The sequence below is a fragment of the Sorex fumeus genome, unplaced genomic scaffold (assembly GCF_029834395.1).
Source record: "Sorex fumeus unplaced genomic scaffold, SorFum_2.1 ptg000019l, whole genome shotgun sequence".
NCBI lineage: Eukaryota > Metazoa > Chordata > Mammalia > Eulipotyphla > Soricidae > Sorex > Sorex fumeus.
Genome location: NW_026606076.1, coordinates 4,224,576 through 4,242,045, shown reverse-complemented (window position 1 = coordinate 4,242,045; position 17,470 = coordinate 4,224,576).

Here is a 17,470-nt window from a genome sequence, read left to right as displayed (position 1 = left end):
TAAGAAAGATGCAAAATGGAGAAAGTACAATATGGATTCAGGAGAAACTGTGAGTTTCTGTAGCAGGGAGAGATCAAGAATAGGGAACTTATAAGGACCAGAAATTTGACTCTTTAAATGTTTCACTCTAGAATTTCTCTTTGCACATCATTTTCCCCGCCTTCGGTAGAATTTGCCTTTTTTGTTGTTATATTTTTTGCCACAGCCTACAGTGCTCAGTGTTTACTCTTGTCTCTGAGCTCAGGGATCATTTGGCAAGAGTCAGGGTAACATTGTGTGTCTAGATATCTTTGGTTCAATGTTTGGTGACAACTGCAGGATCAGGGGACTTCTCCTTACACCCAGGCCCCTTAGTGTGTGGCCGACCACTGTAGCATTTGCCTCTCCACTCCTTTATTCGGGTCCATCCCTCTTGCAGCACAGATTCACCTGGGTGGCAAAAAGGTTCTCAGTGCCTAGACTCTTGCTCGTTAAGTTACCTAATGTAAACGGAAGTGATGTCATAAGTGATGCCATAAATGTGATGGTTCATTTTCCATCCATGACACAGACACTGGAGCTGTTGCTCACTTGGCAAAGGGCAAGTAAATTTGCTCCCCATCCTGGAAAGGGGACTCAGAAGGCGGTTTTTTTGGCAGTATTCGAGCAGCCTCCTGTGAGCACCCCTGCCTTCCCGTTTCCAAACTCTGAGCCGAGGGGCTGAGCCAGCTTGGGGGGCACTTTTGCACTGGTTTTTCACTTGTTTCCCCAAAATCCAGGTGGATTCTGAGGTGCGGAGCAGGCTTTAGGGAGACGCAGAGCTTTGGGGGTGCAGTGTGGGCTGACTCAGGGTTCAGGGGTGGGGGTTGTGAGTGTGTGATCCTGGGGGGCCTCTTTGGCCACGATCGTCTCCAGCTCCAGGAGGGGCAGTAGTTGGTGAATGCGGGAATTAGCCAGGAGTTTGGCAGTCCCAACCCTTCCAGCAGTTCCATGTTTGAACCATCGGCCCTAACCTCGCTTCTGTAGAATCTCCAGATTTGAGGGGCAGAGCTTCAGCCCCTCCAGTTAATGGCAGGGGATCTTTTGCTCGTCATCTTCATTGTCTGCCGTGATATGTGGGGTATGTGGGAGGGAAGGGGGCCTGCATTTGTCTGAGGTTTGCCAATGAAAATGTATTTGGGGGGCTATTTTTGATACTTTGGATTGGGGGAGGCAAATGCCCCGAGATGCTCATGACTTACTCTATATTCTCTAAGCTTAGGTATTATTCCTGACACTGTTGGAGGCCATATGGGATGCAGAGGACTGATCGGTTCATCTAGTCAAACGCCCAACTCACATTGCTGCCTGTCCAACTACAATACTGGTGTATCTTTTTCCGGATCATGAATTTCACCCCTCACATCAACTTGTAAAGCAGCCCTGACTCTTCATCTCTCTCCCTGAGCAGACAACCCCTGGAATTGGGGTAAATACTGAGGGAAAAAGGGGGATTTTAATGTTTATTTTTTGAAAGAAGATTTTTGTGTGTGGGAGAGGGAGAGCTGTGTTCATGACTCACTCCTGGTATTTTTTGAAGAAATTTACATAGGAAGGGGCGGGGCAAAAGTACAGCAAGAAGGGTGATTGCCTTGCACACAGCCTACCCAAGTTCTGTGTCTTGAATCCGACTGGTCCCCACACCTGCTGGGAGTGAAACCTGAGTGCAGAGCTAGCAATACTCCCTGAGCAATGCTGGTTCTGACTCAAAGAAGAAAAACATGCACCCCCACACACACACCTGTATACAGAAAACTTGTGATCACAGAAAAAGGGAATAATAAGAATTCATGAAAAATCGTTCAGAAAAACAAAGTTCTAAGGACCAGCTATTTGACTATTTAAATGTTTTTCCCTCTTATTTTGCACATGAATTCTGTTTGTTACTTTTGTGTCGAATTTGCCCTTTTTTGCAGTGTTTTTGGTCATAATCTACAGTGCTCAGGTCTTAACTCCTGACAGTTCATATTATGGTCCTTAGTAAATACCCTGGTTATTTGAATTATTTTTCTATACAACCAAGTGTTTGTGCGGTTTTCTAATATATTCTTGCATGACAGGAGCAAGTGTTGGCTAAGGCTCACGCAGATGTGCCGTTTCAGGGTTAGAGTAAATCAGGACCCATAAGGGCTCAGGTCCAGTGGGAAAGAGCAGGGCTGTGCCTCTGACCCAACTGTACCCACAAGTGATCTCGGTCCCCGGGACAGAGTGCCCATGCACATGTACTTGTCCCGTCTGCAAGAGAGTGGCTGAAGCTTTGTCCACTCTATGTCCCTGTGACTTTCCCCATGGCAGAGCCTCAAGGCTATAGCTCCCAGGGGGCAGCACTGCTGCCAGCTGCAGGGGCGCTAGTACTCGGGAACACCAGGAATCAGAGTCAGCCCTTGGCTGGGCCTGTAGGGATTTTCCTTTGCAATCCAGGGAGGAATCCAGGGATCAGAGAAGGCTGTCGTTTCCTACCCTGTAGCCTGTGCCTCAGCTCCTATCCTGAAGTGCAGAACAGATGCCAACAAAATTTGCATCCCCAGCGGAGACGGGAGCTTCTGCCATTGTCTCCCTGAGGTGGAATTGTGAGGTGTGTCTGATCTGAGCTCAGGGGTGGGAGGAGGTTCTGCTGTCTGGTGCTCACTGTTATGACTTCTCCAGGTCTTGGCACAGAGTCTCCTGCTGATCCTCAGAATAGCAGTGGTGGGAGAAGATGGTGATGCGGCTTCTGATAAACCATCTAAAGGTAGGAGTAGAGGGACAGAATGGCATGAGGTAGTGCAGGAGAGCCCGGGTTTCCTGGGTGATCTGTTTTGAGTTTCTTTTGGACGGATTGCAAGATGAGACTTCCGATTGGACCACCCCATATTTGGCTTGGGGACCGAACCAGCGGTACATGAGGAGTACTCAAAGCTCAGTGCTCAACGATCATTCCTGACAGGTCTAAGCGACCAATGAGATGCTGGAGGTCCAAAGATCTTGTCTTGGGTTTTCTGTTTTATTTGGGGTGACAGAGCAAAGGATTCTCGCAATCATTTCTTGTGCTGCACTCTGGCATTGGCCCTGGCAGTGATTGTTGGATCAGATGGGTTGGCAGGATCAGAAGTCCTAGACGCTGTCCCCGAACTGCTGTCCTGTTATGCCAACCTGCTGCTTAGTGTTCTTTTGCTTTGTTTTTGTACTCAGCCATCCTTTTGACTCTGTGCTCTGGATTCACAACTGATGGGCATCAGAACACCCTGGGGTGTGCTGGCCACATTTGCGCACTGGGAACTACAGTGACTTGGGCCCCAGGACTTGCTTTTCCCCTGTTTTGTCCTTCCTGCTCTGGAGAGCCTCTCCTCAGTGATACAGTCTTACGTTCACATAATCTTATGTGTGGATTTCTGGGCATGCACCGATCCCAAGGAGAAGGAGCCAAGGATTTCTGAGGCCAGTAGAGATGTTGGGGACAAGACACTTCAACCTTCTTTGAGTGGGATTTGGGGCGGTCCTGAGCAGTGAGTTTCTACAAGCACACATGCCATGCACTGCTCTGAGTAGTTGTCTATATGGACTGTCCAGTTCTCAGTCGTAGTGGTCATGAGCACTGGGGGTGCAGCAGTAAGCGTGCAGTGGTTTCTGCTGCACCCAGGGATGGTCTTTTGGATCATACAAGTCTGCATTCAGGTGATCCTCTCTACAGTGCTCACTGGACTAGTGGTGTTTGAATTGGCCACGGAGTTACCAGGAAAGGCAGATACATCCAAGAACCTTCTGTATAACATCCTCCCACTTAAGGAGATCCAGCTGCCTTATTTGATTTCTGGGGCCTGTCAGCCATGCATGTGCTTGGAGGCTGGTTCATTCAAAGGGCAAAAGCCTAGCGACAATATAAGACCCTGGATCCTGGCCTCACAGGAGTGGGAATGAGACTAAGATAGACTCTAACTGCCACCCTCCCTGTGTGCTGACTCAGGACGCAGTGACCTTCCATGACGTGGCTGTGATCTTCACCCCGGAGGAATGGTCATGCCTGGCGGCCTCTCAGAAGAAGCTCTACAGGGACGTAATGCTGGAGATCTACCAGCATCTGCAGGCTGTAGGTGAGAGCAGTGTGGAGCCAACCGTTTCTGGACAGACCCGCTTGAGCTCCCTGGGATTAGGCCATAGCTGTGTGTCCAACAGTAGCTGTAACTGTGATGGGCTGGGATGTTGGAAAGCCATGAGGTAATTGTTGCCTCCCTGGTTTTTTGTAGGGTTCACCTGTGGATACTCAGGGCCTATTCTGTTTTTTTATAGGGTTCACCTGTGGATACTATGGGCTTACTCTCAGCTCTGTCCTAGGAATCACTCTTGTGGAGTACCCTGTGGGGTGATTCAGATCAATCTGTTTCGACTGTGTCCATGGGGAGATCCCTATCTGCCCAGTTATCGCTCAGCTCCCTTTAAATAGTTCCATCCATTGGAGAAGCAATTTACTTTGTGTACTACACGAACTTCTGTTTTTTTTTTTTATTTTTAAATTTATTTATTGAATCTCTGTGGGAAAAGTTACAAAGCTTTCAGGTTTAGGTCTTGGTCATGCAAATATCAATCACATTTCCCTTTTCCAATACTTATTTTTCACCACAAAGAATCCCAATAAACCCCCACCCCCCAATGCCTGTGAGGCAGATGAATTCTAGTTAACACTCTATCTACTTTGACTAGCTTCATTGTTTCAATAAAAGTTGCACCATTATTATTTAGAGTTTACCCCCCCAAAATGTGCCATGCTGAAAAAGCATTGTGAAATGATTTGCTTTCTACAGCTTGGTTCACTTAATCACTTAATCACTTAACTTCCTGTTAGTCGTCGATTTGCTCGAGCGGGTGCCAGTAATGTCTCCATTTGTCCCTGTTGCGTGCTAGTGTAGCTCAATGGCATCTGTTCGCTCCAGGAACATGAAGGGCCTCAAACCGATCGTTCATGATCTTGACGAAGAAGTCTGACCATCTGGTAGGTGGGCGGCCACGCGATCTCTTGACATCCCGTGGAATCCAATCAGTAACAGCTCTAGTCCAACGGTCGTCTTTAAATCTCATTACGTGACCAGCCCATCTGATTTTCGACACCTTGGCAAATGAGACAGCGCCCCTGATCCTTGATCGTCGACGGATGTCAGAACTCCGGATTCGTTCTCTCATTTGAGTGAAACGTGATATTCCAAGCATAGCTCTTTCTATTCTTCTTTGGGAGACCTGAATGGCGTTCTCATCTTGTTTGCGTAGGGCCCAGGTCTCTGAGGTATATGTTAATGCAGGAAGAACAGTGGAATCAAAGAGATGTGCCCGGAGCCGGAGGTTCTTCGTCCTCTAAGCTATTTCTTCGACGTTCTTGAAGGCGTTCCAAGCCGCTCTCTTCCTCCTGCACAGCTCGGGTGCCAGGTCATTTGTCATGTTGACCTCTCGACCTAGGTAGACATAGCTGTTGCATTCGGAGATGGTCGTTCCATTGAGAGCGAATGGGGCGTCAGGAACAAGGCTGTTTCTCATAAACATTGTCTTCGTAAGATTCAGCTGTAGTCCTACCTTTCCACACTCACGGTCAAAGTTGGCCAGCATTTGTGCCGCTTGGCTGATGTTTGGTGTTATTAAAACAATGTCATCAGCAAAGCGGAGGTGGTGTAATTGTGGACCATCTATCTTCACTCCCATTCCTTCCCATTCCAGTCGTCGCATGATGTTCTCGAGGGTGGCACTGAAGAGTTTCGGTGAAATGGTATCACCCTGCCGCACCCCTCTCTTGACATCAAATATCACTTCTTTGTAGAATGGTGAGATCCTGGTAGTGAATCCGCAATACAGCTCACGGAGGATCTTGATGCATTGAGCTTGAATGCCCTGATTGGCTAGGGCTTCAATGACCGCTTCCGTCTCAACAGAATCAAAGGCCTTCTTTAAATCAATGAACGTTAAGCAGAGTGGCATCTTGAACTCCCGAGAAACCTCAATGAGCTTTGTTATTGTGTGGATATGGTCGATGGTGCTGAATCCTTTGCGGAACCCTGCTTGCTCGCATGATTGTCCTTCATCTAATGTTCTGCCAATCCTATTCAGGATGACTCGAGTGAACAACTTGTAGATGACAGACAATAGGCAGATCGGGCGATAGTTGCCAATGTCATGGATGTCTCCCTTCTTGAACAGTAGTACGGTCCTGCTGGTTTTCCATTGGGACGGAACCTTGCATTCAGACAGGTAGCGAGTGAAGAGCCGAGCCAGTGTATTGATGAGTACTGACGGCAGGTTCTTCAGGTGTTCAGGTCTGACCTTGTCTGGGCCGGGTGCTGTTTGTTTCTTTACCGACGAAATGGCGTGTCGGATTTCGGAGGGGAGAACGTTGGGAACAACATACCCATCCTGTGGAATTTGGTATGTTGGCAAGTGGACATGGCTATCGAAGAGATTTGAGTAGAAGTCATGGATAATCTTCTCCATTGCCGTTCTGGAGGATGTGATGGATCCATCAGGACGTCGGAGGGCAGTCATCTTGGTCTTATAGTTGGCAAAGGACAGGCGGGCCTTACGAATACTTTTCCCGGCTTCTGCCGCATCTACCAGTACTTCTGCTCTTCTCTCTTTGAGGTCTTCCTTGGTCGCATCTCTGCACTGCTTTGCAAGCTCGGACGTTAGCTTGCGGTTGCCTGAGGCATGCACCAAACCACGCTGGCGAATTAGCTCAAGAGTTTTCGAAGATAGGCGACTTTTTGTGGCTATCTCTCTCTTGGCGTTCCTCGCACACTCATGGATGTGCTGAACCAGTCGATCGTATTCCTCGTCAATGTTGTCAACAATGGCATCTTCCTATGTTGCCGCAATAGTACCAAAGAGTTCCCAGTTGGTGGTCATTCTGGGAGTTCTCTTTTTGAACTTTGCAGCCCTTTCTCCCCGCTCTGTGAAGTAGAATTTTGCACGAAGGAGACGGTGGTCCGATCCCGTTCGAAATTTTGGGACAACAGCGACATCAGTCAGGCAAAACCGTCGATTGAATATGATGTGGTCTATTTCATTGTGGAATCGTCCACCGGGAGACTCCCACGTCCATCGTTTAGATTCTGCCTTCTGGAACTGTGAGTTACCATGGATGGTCTTGGTCGACATGATGAATTCTGACAGTCTCTCACCCTGTTCGTTCCATTCTAGGCCATGGGTCCCGATGTGAAGTTCTTCAGCTGATCTTCTCGGTCCTATCTTGGCATTAAAATCACCCACAATGATCTTGTAGAAGGTGTGGTCTTCTTTATAGAACTTCTCTAGCTCCATGTAGAACTTCTCGATTTCTCTTTCATCATAATGAGATGTTGGTGCGTAGACAACGAAGATAGAAACTGCAGGCAGTGAGCCACATCTATTCAAATGTAAACGTCCGATTCGGGTTGTTAGGCATTCGAATGAATCAATGCTCTTGGCCAAGTTTGTGTTGACAAGGACACCGACACCTCCAACTCCTCTTTTATCGCATGTTCCGAGGAACAATTCTTCTCCAGTGTCGAAAACGGCATGGTGAGATTCATGCCTTCTTGTCTCAGTCAGACCAGTGATGTCGTACTTGATCATTCGCGCTTGTACCATCAGGTCCTCGATGGATGCATCTGATGCTAGCGTACGTGCATTGAAAGTACAGACGATCATTTTTGTCTTCCTTCATTGTGGCAGCCTATGTCGGCCTTGAGATTTTGTCGGCCTCTCCTTTCTCATCCTTCTCAGTGCTGCCATGTCGGTGAAGCCTTCAGGGTCAGGTGAATGAGACCAGTTGTAGTTACTGGTTTTGGCATATCGAATACACAGCGGATAGCTTGCCAGGCTCTTCCATGCGGGCGGAATACTCTCGGTAGCTTGCCAGTCTTTCCGAGAGGGATAGAGGCTTTTGGGGTGACCTCTAATCACCCTTGTAGGTGTTACCATATTTGAACCCTATCAAATATGGTACGACAATTCCAGAAGATGGGTATTTAGTATATTATGATTGCGGCCGCGCGGGTCCGGAAAGCGTCCTGGAGTGTGGCGACGGCTGGGTAGTGTAAGTCGTGTCAAGAGTGGAAGTCTGCCAGTGGGGTATTTATCTGGGTAGGGTGGGTCTCCTGTGCACAATTCGATCCCTGCGTGGTTGATGGAAGCAGACAGGGCAGGGTAGGGTGGGGCTCCTGATTAGAATCCCTTTGTCACCTGTGGTGGTGGGAGCAAGCAGAGAAGCTCCGTCCCTGGGTCCGCCGAGCCCGGAGTCCAAGGTCTCAGAGAGTTCCGCTTATCTTGTTCTGTGGGTCTTCAGTTGTGCATGGGTCTCGGCCGGAGCTGCCGCGCGGGTCCGGAAAGCGTCCTGGAGTGTGGCGACGGCTGGGTAGTGGAAGTCGTGTCAGCTTGGTTAAAGAGTTAAATGATATTTTGAATTTCTGCTATATTACTTATTAACCCTGGAAGTACTTCTACTGAGAGTCAGATAATTAAGAGATTGGTTTCTGTGCTCTGGAGTCATGGCCATGCCGGAGAGCCGCTCGTGGGAGACAACTGGTGACACTGGTAGGGCGTAAAGGACAGGCCAGAATGCTCCCCTTCCCAAGAGGTTTTAGTCGCCCCCTCACCCCCGGCTCATACCTGCTGTCCACAAGGCTTCTATGTGTCTGCCATCTTTCTTTCCAGAGAGGAGAGGGCGAATGGAGCAACACCCTTTCCCCTCTGGGTAGACATGATGGCATGGAATAACGCATAGTCCGTTCACTTTTCTGCTCCAAGTCGCTGTTTTCTGCATTAAGTCCTTCTGCTTCTGGGGCCGTGGCCATGCCCGAGAGCCGCTCGTGCGGGGCAACTGGTGACCTCGGTTGGGCGTAAAGGACGTGCCGGAACGCCCCCCCGTCCCATGAGGTTTTAGTCGCTCCTTCACCCCCTGCTCATACCTGCTCTCCACAAGGCTCCCATCTACACAAACTTCTGTGTGTTTAATTGGCTTTGCTGTTGCCTTTGTTTAGGGAGCACAGTCTACAGTTCTCCTGGCTCTGTCCTAAACGATGACTCCTAAGAGTGCAAGGAAAACGGGATACTGTGTACTGAAACCTCTTGGCAATTTAAAATGTTGGTGTCGGAACCCCAGTACTTTTGCACCAGGCACTCAAATCATATGGTTTTTGCTTTTTCTTTTTTCCTTATGCATTAGGGATTAGGGATTATTCCTGCCTGAGTATTCGGGATCCACACCTGGCCTTGCTCCAAGACCATAAGGGCTGCCTGGGATCAAACCGACATGTGTGTGCAGCGCTTCTGTCCTATGTGCTGTACTATCTCTCTGCCACCACAGGGGATTTGATATCTTGTCTCTCAACTCATTAGAGGCTGCCCTATTTCAGTGCTTGGAGATACTGCTAATGGTTCTTTTGAGACTTCAGAGGGACTCAAGGTTTGCTCCTGGACTCTGCACTCAGAGATCACTCCTATCTGGTGTGAGGGACCAAAGGGGATATCGGGTATTGCAACTGGATTGGCTTTGGGAAACTCCTGCTGTGATCTCTTTCTGGATACATTATTAGCTTTAAAAATAAGGGTGGGTCTCTTGCCACCTTTGGTCATTTCTATATTTATTAATAACTTAGTTTTCTGATACCATGAGGGGCTCAGGTAACTCCATGTGGTGTTAGGCCTAGAGAGACAGTATGGTGAGGAAAGTGATTTCCTTCAAGAAGTGCACCTGGGATAAATCCCCAGCATCCCATGTCATCGCCGAGCACCAGCAGTGCTGATTTCAGAATACAGAGTCAGGAGTCGTCCCTGAGCATTGCCAGGTTAGACCCCAAAAAAGACAAAAACCAACAAAATGCTGTGCTGATCAACCCCTGTAGGTCATACACAAGGACAGGTCTAGAGTATTTGTGGTATTTTCTGGGCCCACCTATTTGACTCTTTAATTGAAACCTGGGTCTTACCTCTTGAGTAACTATAAATATGTGTTGTTTTGAAAATGGGCATTCTGTTCATGCCTTTCAGTAATTGCCCCGCTATATCAGGAAACACGGGGATTTACCTTTCACCTTTTCCTTGTCACTTATCCCTGCCTCTGTCTCTGTTGTGTCAGGGCACAATGGGATGAAGCCTGCAGTAATCTCCTGGCTGGAAGGAGGAGACCTGAGGTTGGGGAGTAGAGACTTGTGTTTGGGTGAGTGTCTGAGGACCCTTCCTGGCTCAGGGCCTGTGCAGTGTATGGGTGCCCTGAGCATGTATGAAACACGCTCCTGAGACAGGGGCCTTGGTCTCCTGGATCCTTGTGTCTGTGCCACACTCACGCTGCTCTTCATTCCCCTGAACTTTCAGTCACAGAATGATCCTGTAAATTGCTTCCATGGCTTTCAAATAAGTAAGACCATAACAGAGCCAGTGTGGATCTGAACGATAGTACAGCAGGGAGTGCTTTGCAGTGCCTGAAAGTGACCTGCTCAATAATCTGTTCAATAACCTGGTTCCCCAAACATCACCAGGTAATTCTCAAAAACAAAAACAAAACCTAGTGGAGTATTGCCAAGATCCTCACCGTTTCCACTAACTGAATCTTTTCTTTAGTGTAGGACTTTATGGACTTTGAGTACCACAGAGATGTACTCTAAATACATGGCATTATTTTGCTACATTTTTGACAATTGCTTGAACTGCATGTTATGTTCAGTTTCAGAACTGAAACCGCGGCTTCGAGATTTGGCATTACAGCACTTTGATTTGGGAATGGGGACAGCAAGTATGAGTGAGTTGGTAAGATTCGCTAATTCGGAATATATATTATTATGCCAGCGGGAGTGGACCAAGTATGTGATTGTTAAGGTGGATGGCCGGGGTTGGCAGGGAGGAATTCCAAAGCCTGATGCTTGGACCCTTAGCTTCTTTAGGTGCTGAAATCAACCCTGTGTAAAAATGCTGTGAGTTTTCATTTGCTTGACAGTTGTAGTCCTTTAAAAAGCTAATTTGTGGGCCCTGGAGATGGTGCCGTGAGAAATATACTTGCTTGCATAGGAATGGATGGCCCTTACTCAGCACGCCTTATAGATACCATAGACCCACAGACCTGATCCTAGATACTGCGTGGTGTGCTCCTCCGCCCACCGAACCCCCAATAAATAGAAACTACAAAACAGAAAGAACAAAAAAATTGTTGATCGTGAAAGCAATCACTTGTGGTGAGAGCTTAGCAATGGCCACGTGGTCTGTCTCAGCTGTGTGACGATGCAGCGTTATCTTCACACCTTCATCAAAGGTTCCACTCTGAGCTTTAACCAAACCCACTGTGATTGTATTTCATTTTCTCTTGAAATGGATGCATAAGTTTTCTATAGAAGGAATTATTTCCAGTTGTATTCCTTCATTAAGTTAAAGGTGGGAAAAGTCACAGAATTTAATGAATCTGCATCCATCCACTTTGGTGCGTCCAACGTACAGTACCATGAAGTTATTCTATAGTAAGACAATGCATATGTCGGTAATTGCATTCGTTTGTTGCATATGTGAGAAATCACACTTGAAGGGCTCAGTTTTTTGAGAGGAAGACTCGGTGAATAAGTCAATAATTGGAGTCCTCTGCTGTTCTACAGGGAAGCTGCCAGGCTGAGTGGAATGTCTCTGATCCTGCGCTCTATGACAATATCTCTAGGAAGCAATCCCGCCTTCAGTCCCATGAGGACCCGAAGACATTTGGGATGTCTTCTGAGGGTGATCAGAATGGCGTGTGCTACCTCACTTTGAAGAAGCCCTCCCTTGGAAAAAGTTCCTTGGGGTGTGTTGTTCTCAGTTCACAGTCAAAATATCCCCCAGTCTGGCAGCCACTAGGGAAAGAAGCACTGTTTATAGTGAGTCCCTTCCAGCGACAAGCTCTCAACCACAGTCACTGTGAGCAGAACCCATGTAAGTGTAAGGAATGTGGGGGAGCCTCCCCATGTTCTCAGTGCTGTGGTGTTCCCTTAGAAAACTACAGTGGACAGAATCCCCGGAAAAGTGAGCACCGAGAACAAAGTGTGAGTCAAGGGTTACTCCATCATGACCATTTGAATATAAATTCCGGAGTGAAACCTTATTTGTGTGAAGCATGTGGGAAGGTCTTCAATCAATCATCACATCTTATTAGACATAGGAGAATTCATACAGGAGAGAAATCTCATAAATGTCAGACATGTGGGAAGGCCTTTAATCAGCCCTCAGATCTTAATAGACATATGAATACTCATAGTGGAGAGAAACCTCATAAATGTCAGACATGTGGGAAGGCCTTTAATCAGCACTCAGATCTTAATAGACATATGAATACTCATAGTGGAGAGAAACCTCATAAATGTCAGACATGTGGGAAGGCCTTTAATCAGCCCTCAGATCTTAATAGACATATGAATACTCATAGTGGAGAGAAACCTCATAAATGTCAGACATGTGGGAAGGCCTTTAATCAGCCCTCAGATCTTAATAGACATATGAATACTCATAGTGGAGAGAAACCTCATAAATGTCAGACATGTGGGAAGGCCTTTAATCAGCCCTCAGATCTTAATAGACATATGAATACTCATAGTGGAGAGAAACCTCATAAATGTCAGACATGTGGGAAGGCCTTTATTCACACCTCATCCCTTAATAGACATATGAATACGCATAGTGGAAAGAAGACTTATATATGTCAGGAGTGTGGAAAGGCCTTTTCTGGAGCCTCAAAACTTACTGTACATAGGAAAGTTCACACTGGAGAGAAATCGTATATATGTAAGGAATGTGGGAAGGCCTTTTCTGAAGCCTCAGTACTTAGAGTACATAGGAGAATTCACACTGGACAGAAGACTTTTATATGTGTGGAGTGTGAAAAGGCCTTTACTACATCCTCACAATTGACTGTGCATAGGAGAATTCACACTGGAGAGAAGCCGTATATATGTAAGGAATGTGGGAAGGCCTTTGCTAGAGCCTCAAAACTTACTGTACATAGGAGAATTCACACTGGAGAGAAACCATATAAATGTAAGGAATGTGGAAAGCCCTTTGCGGCAGCCTCAATACTTAGAGTACATAGGATAATTCACACTGGAGAGAAACCGTATATATGTAAGGAATGTGAGAAGGCCTTTGCTACAGCCTCAAAACTTACTGGGCATAGGAAAATTCACACTGGAGAGAAACCGTATATATGTATGGAATGTGGAAAGGCCTTTGCTGCAGCCTCCAAACATACTGTACATAGGAGAATTCACACTGGAGAGAAACCGTATATGTGTACGGAATGTGGGAAGACCTTTGCTGTAGCCTCAAGACTTAATGTACATAGGAGAATTCACACTGGAGAGAAACCATATATATGTAAGGAATGTGGGAAGGCCTTTTTTGAAGCCTCAAAACTTGATGAACATAGGAGAATTCACACTGGAGAGAAACCATATATATGTAAGGAATGTGGAAAGGCCTTTGCTGCAGCTTCAATACTCAGAGTACATAGCAGAACTCACACTGGAGAGAAACCGTATATATGTAAGGAATGTGGGAAGGCCTTTTCTAGAGCCTCAAGACTTAATGAACATAGGAGAATTCACACTGGAGAGAAACCATATATCTGCGAAGAATGTGGGAAGGCTTTCTGTCAATCTCGGTACCTTAGGAAACATAGGAGAATTCACAGAGGAGAGAAATCTCATCAGTGTCAGACATGTGGAATGGCATTCACGTGGTCCTCTTCCCTTACTAGACACATGAGAATTCATACTTGAGAGGAGCCTTATATATGTGTGGAGTGTGGAAACGCATTTACTACATCCTCGCAATTGACTGTACATAGGAGAATTCACACTGGAGAGAAACTTTATATGTAAGGAATGTGGGGAGTCCTTTGCTGTGACCTCAATACTTAATGTACATAGGAGAATTCACATTGGAGATAAACCGTATATTTGTAAGGAATGTGGAAGGCCTTTGGTGGAGCCTCAGACTTAGTTAACATAGGCACATTCACACCGGAGAAAAACGCTTGAGCACCCTGCAGCTCCTAGTTTGGGAACTTGAGTGGCAGGACACGACAGCTTGTAGGGCGTTTTCCTGCTTGTTATTTTATAACTTTTTCTGTATATCCAGGCATTAGGGAATGTGGAGCTTTTGAGGGATTCATTGGGAGCCGTTCTGCGGTGCTGGTGTCATGGGTGAGGGTGCGTTATCCTGAGGGTTCCTGCAGCCAAGATCGCATCCAGGTCCAAGATGACACTGGAGGGTGGGCACATGAACTTTGGTCCTTGGTGTGAGGGACCTGCAGAGAATGGTGGTCTTGGCCATCTCAGACCTCCCTACTCGGGACTGGCGGGGCCCTGTTTTGAGCCTTTGGACTGGACATAACACTTATTGAACCTACAGATATGTTCACGGGCAGCCCTCAAAGGAAAGGGACACTTTTGTGGTCCGTCATTTTCATTGGCTCCCGTGCTGGGGTTGGGACTTCGGCGCGTGTCTGCACAAATTAGAAGTTTTTGTCTCTGAAAATTTTCTCTTTGGATTATTTTTTTTTCTTTTTGAGTCACAACCAGCGATGTGCATGCGTTTACTCCTGGCTTATGCACTCAGGAATTACTCTTGGCAGTACTCAGGGGACCAAACTGTTGCCGGGATTCAAACCTGGGTTTTTCACGTGCAAGGCAAACATCCTACCCGCTCTGCTCTCACTGCTGCTTAATGGCTATGATCCCAAAGATTCAGAGACAAATCTCGAAACCCAGCAGCTCTTGGCAGAAATGAGTCTGGATCCAGGATTAGGAGAGTAATCCCCGGACAACCCCAGAGGGAATTGGTGCTGTCCCTCCACCTACACCTTGGCGGCTCCCTGGCCACCATCCTCCAGAGGCCATTGGAAAGTCACGTTTGGGCCAGCAGTGACAAGTTTTTTGGTGCTTCACAGGATGGGGGGATGGGGGTGGAGCCGGCCATTTCTTCCCCGCCCCAACAATAGCCTAAATCATGCCCACGAACCACCGCTCTGGCTCCTGATAAAGCTGCTTAATTGCCATGATCCCAGAGACTGAGGAGCAACGCTCGGAACTCAGCAGGCATTGGGAGAAATCCCTCCATATTATTAAAATTTCAAAATTATAAAATCATATGTTATTTATAACCAGCAATAGAAAACAAATTGTCTACTGTTGCCTTTTTGAACTGAGTGCTGGGGTTAAATCCCAAATGTAATAATGGTGGGTCTGGTGTCAAAATATTGAATGTGATCAAAGTAGAGAGAAATATGGAAATTATCTGCCCCCACAGTTAGGGGGAGGGTGTAGAATGGGGGTATACTCGGGGTTTTGGTGGTGGAAAATGGGCACGGTAAAGGGACGGGTGCTTCATTGTATGAACGAGACCTAAACCCAAAAGCTTTGTAACTTCGCTCAGGGCGATTCAAAAAATGAAATTATCAAAAAAGGGGGAAAAAGTAAGGTGGAGTAATGCCGATTTCAGTCAGCCTAATCAATAGCCGAATAAACAACAATAATCCTGCAAGTATTTTTTTCTACTTTCACATGTCCAATTGCAAACTATCCCTTTCTCTTCATCTCTCCCTGACCAGAACATCAGGAAAACTGGCTCTTGGGGGTGGCTACATCGGTATACTTGTTGTTTTTTCTTTTCCTGAAAGGGAGATATTTGAGTATGGGGAAGGGGAGTTTTGCTCAGGGGTCACTCCTGGTGTGCTGGAAAAAAATTATTTAGAAATGCCAGAGCAATCGTACACCAAGTAGGGTACTTGCCTTGCATGTGGCCAACCCAGGGGTCCTTCAGTCCACAACATCTTTGAGTTGCTCACTAGACATTGAGTGCCCCATTCTCATCCCTAGGACAGGTGATGTGAGGGTATGGCATGGGGTGGAGTGTCTAGAGTTTTGGTCCAACCCAGTGTTGCTTTCTTTTGGTCCTGCTGGGTCAGTGCTTAGGTGTTACTCACAGGAGCAGTGTCCATTGGCTTTGTCTCTGGGGTGGCTGCGTGCAAGTCCATCACCTTCTAATATAGTTCCATTGTAGGATATCAGGATTCCATCCAGTGACTACTGGGGCTCTTCACCCTAAAGTGTTGGTGGAGGCAGGTTCCTCCCTTCTGGAGTGGGGAAAAGGGAGATCTCTGAGAACCCCTAGGGTGCTGCAGTGTCTCAACCTCAGGCCCATTGTGTGGAGTGGGATGGCCTCCTCCTACCCCAGTGTGTGCTGGTTCAAGATGCGGTTACCTCTGTCAACATGGCAGTGAGTTTCACCCCAGAGGGATGAACATACCTGATTGCCTCTCAGAGGAATCAATAAAGGGACGTTATGCTGGAGTCAGAAGAGTAACAAAGATATGGAGGACCACTGACTGATGGTCAGAATGGCCCGTTTAATGTGAAGCTGTTAGCATAACTACAGAGCATTGAAGGGTGTTGAGCTATAGGACTACACATAGGGGTGACTGATCATTTACAGAGATAAAGCATTTTTGTTTGTTTTTGCTTTTGGGTCACACCTGGCCATGAACAGGGGTAACTCCTTGCTCTGCACTAAGGAATTTACTCCTGGATGTGATCGGGGGACCATATGGGATGCTGGGAAAAGAACCCACATCATCCGCGTGCAAGGCAAATGCCCTTCCTGCTGTGCTATGGCTCCAGCCCCTGCAGAGGTAAAGGGTTTTTATGGAGACAATTCTGGAGAATTCAAGGAGACACTGTCTCCCAGTGGCTATACAGAGAGATTTCCCAGGGTCAACAGAATTATATTGCTTTCCTCTTTCCCTATCTACTAGAAAATATTAAAAAATTAAATTTATTTCTTATTAAGAATTGCAAATATGTGGATAAAAATAGTAAGAAATATAGATTTAAAAATTTAGTTCTCTGGACTCTGAGGGCAAGGTTGCTGGGCTTCTACTATAAATCCCATGCTAGGTCTTCAGACCAGTACAGCTTCTCCTTCATGAGGTCCTGTCTCTTAAGTCATAACAGCTAATATCAAGACTGTTCTTTCATGCTTTCTAGACTATTCCATTTCGATTCCAGGGTAGTTTTGCTATTTTCCCCAGATCTATCTCAGCCTTGTGTGCGACCTCCCTTTTTGGAGTGTTAGGAAGTATGGCAACTGAAGCTTGAGTCAAGTAAATATGACAGGTACCAGGAGTAGATGTATTTCAGGATATGGGACAAATATTAGGAGCATATTAATAGTCTTTCTGTGTTAAGCAAAGAACATTGCTCTATAGTAAAGTATAAGAGGACTAACGGGAACATAGAATAGGAAGTATTCACTTCAAATACAAAGTTCAGATTCACCTAAGTCTTCAAGCCTCACCCTCACTTGGGGATTGTAAACTCAAAGTAAAGGTAAAAGAGAAACTCAGGATTACAGATGCTCCAAAAGCACTGTGAGGAGGGCGCTTTCTTACGCAAAGCAAACTGGGTTCAATCACTGACCTTCCATGGAGCCAATACTACCAGAGGTGATTCCT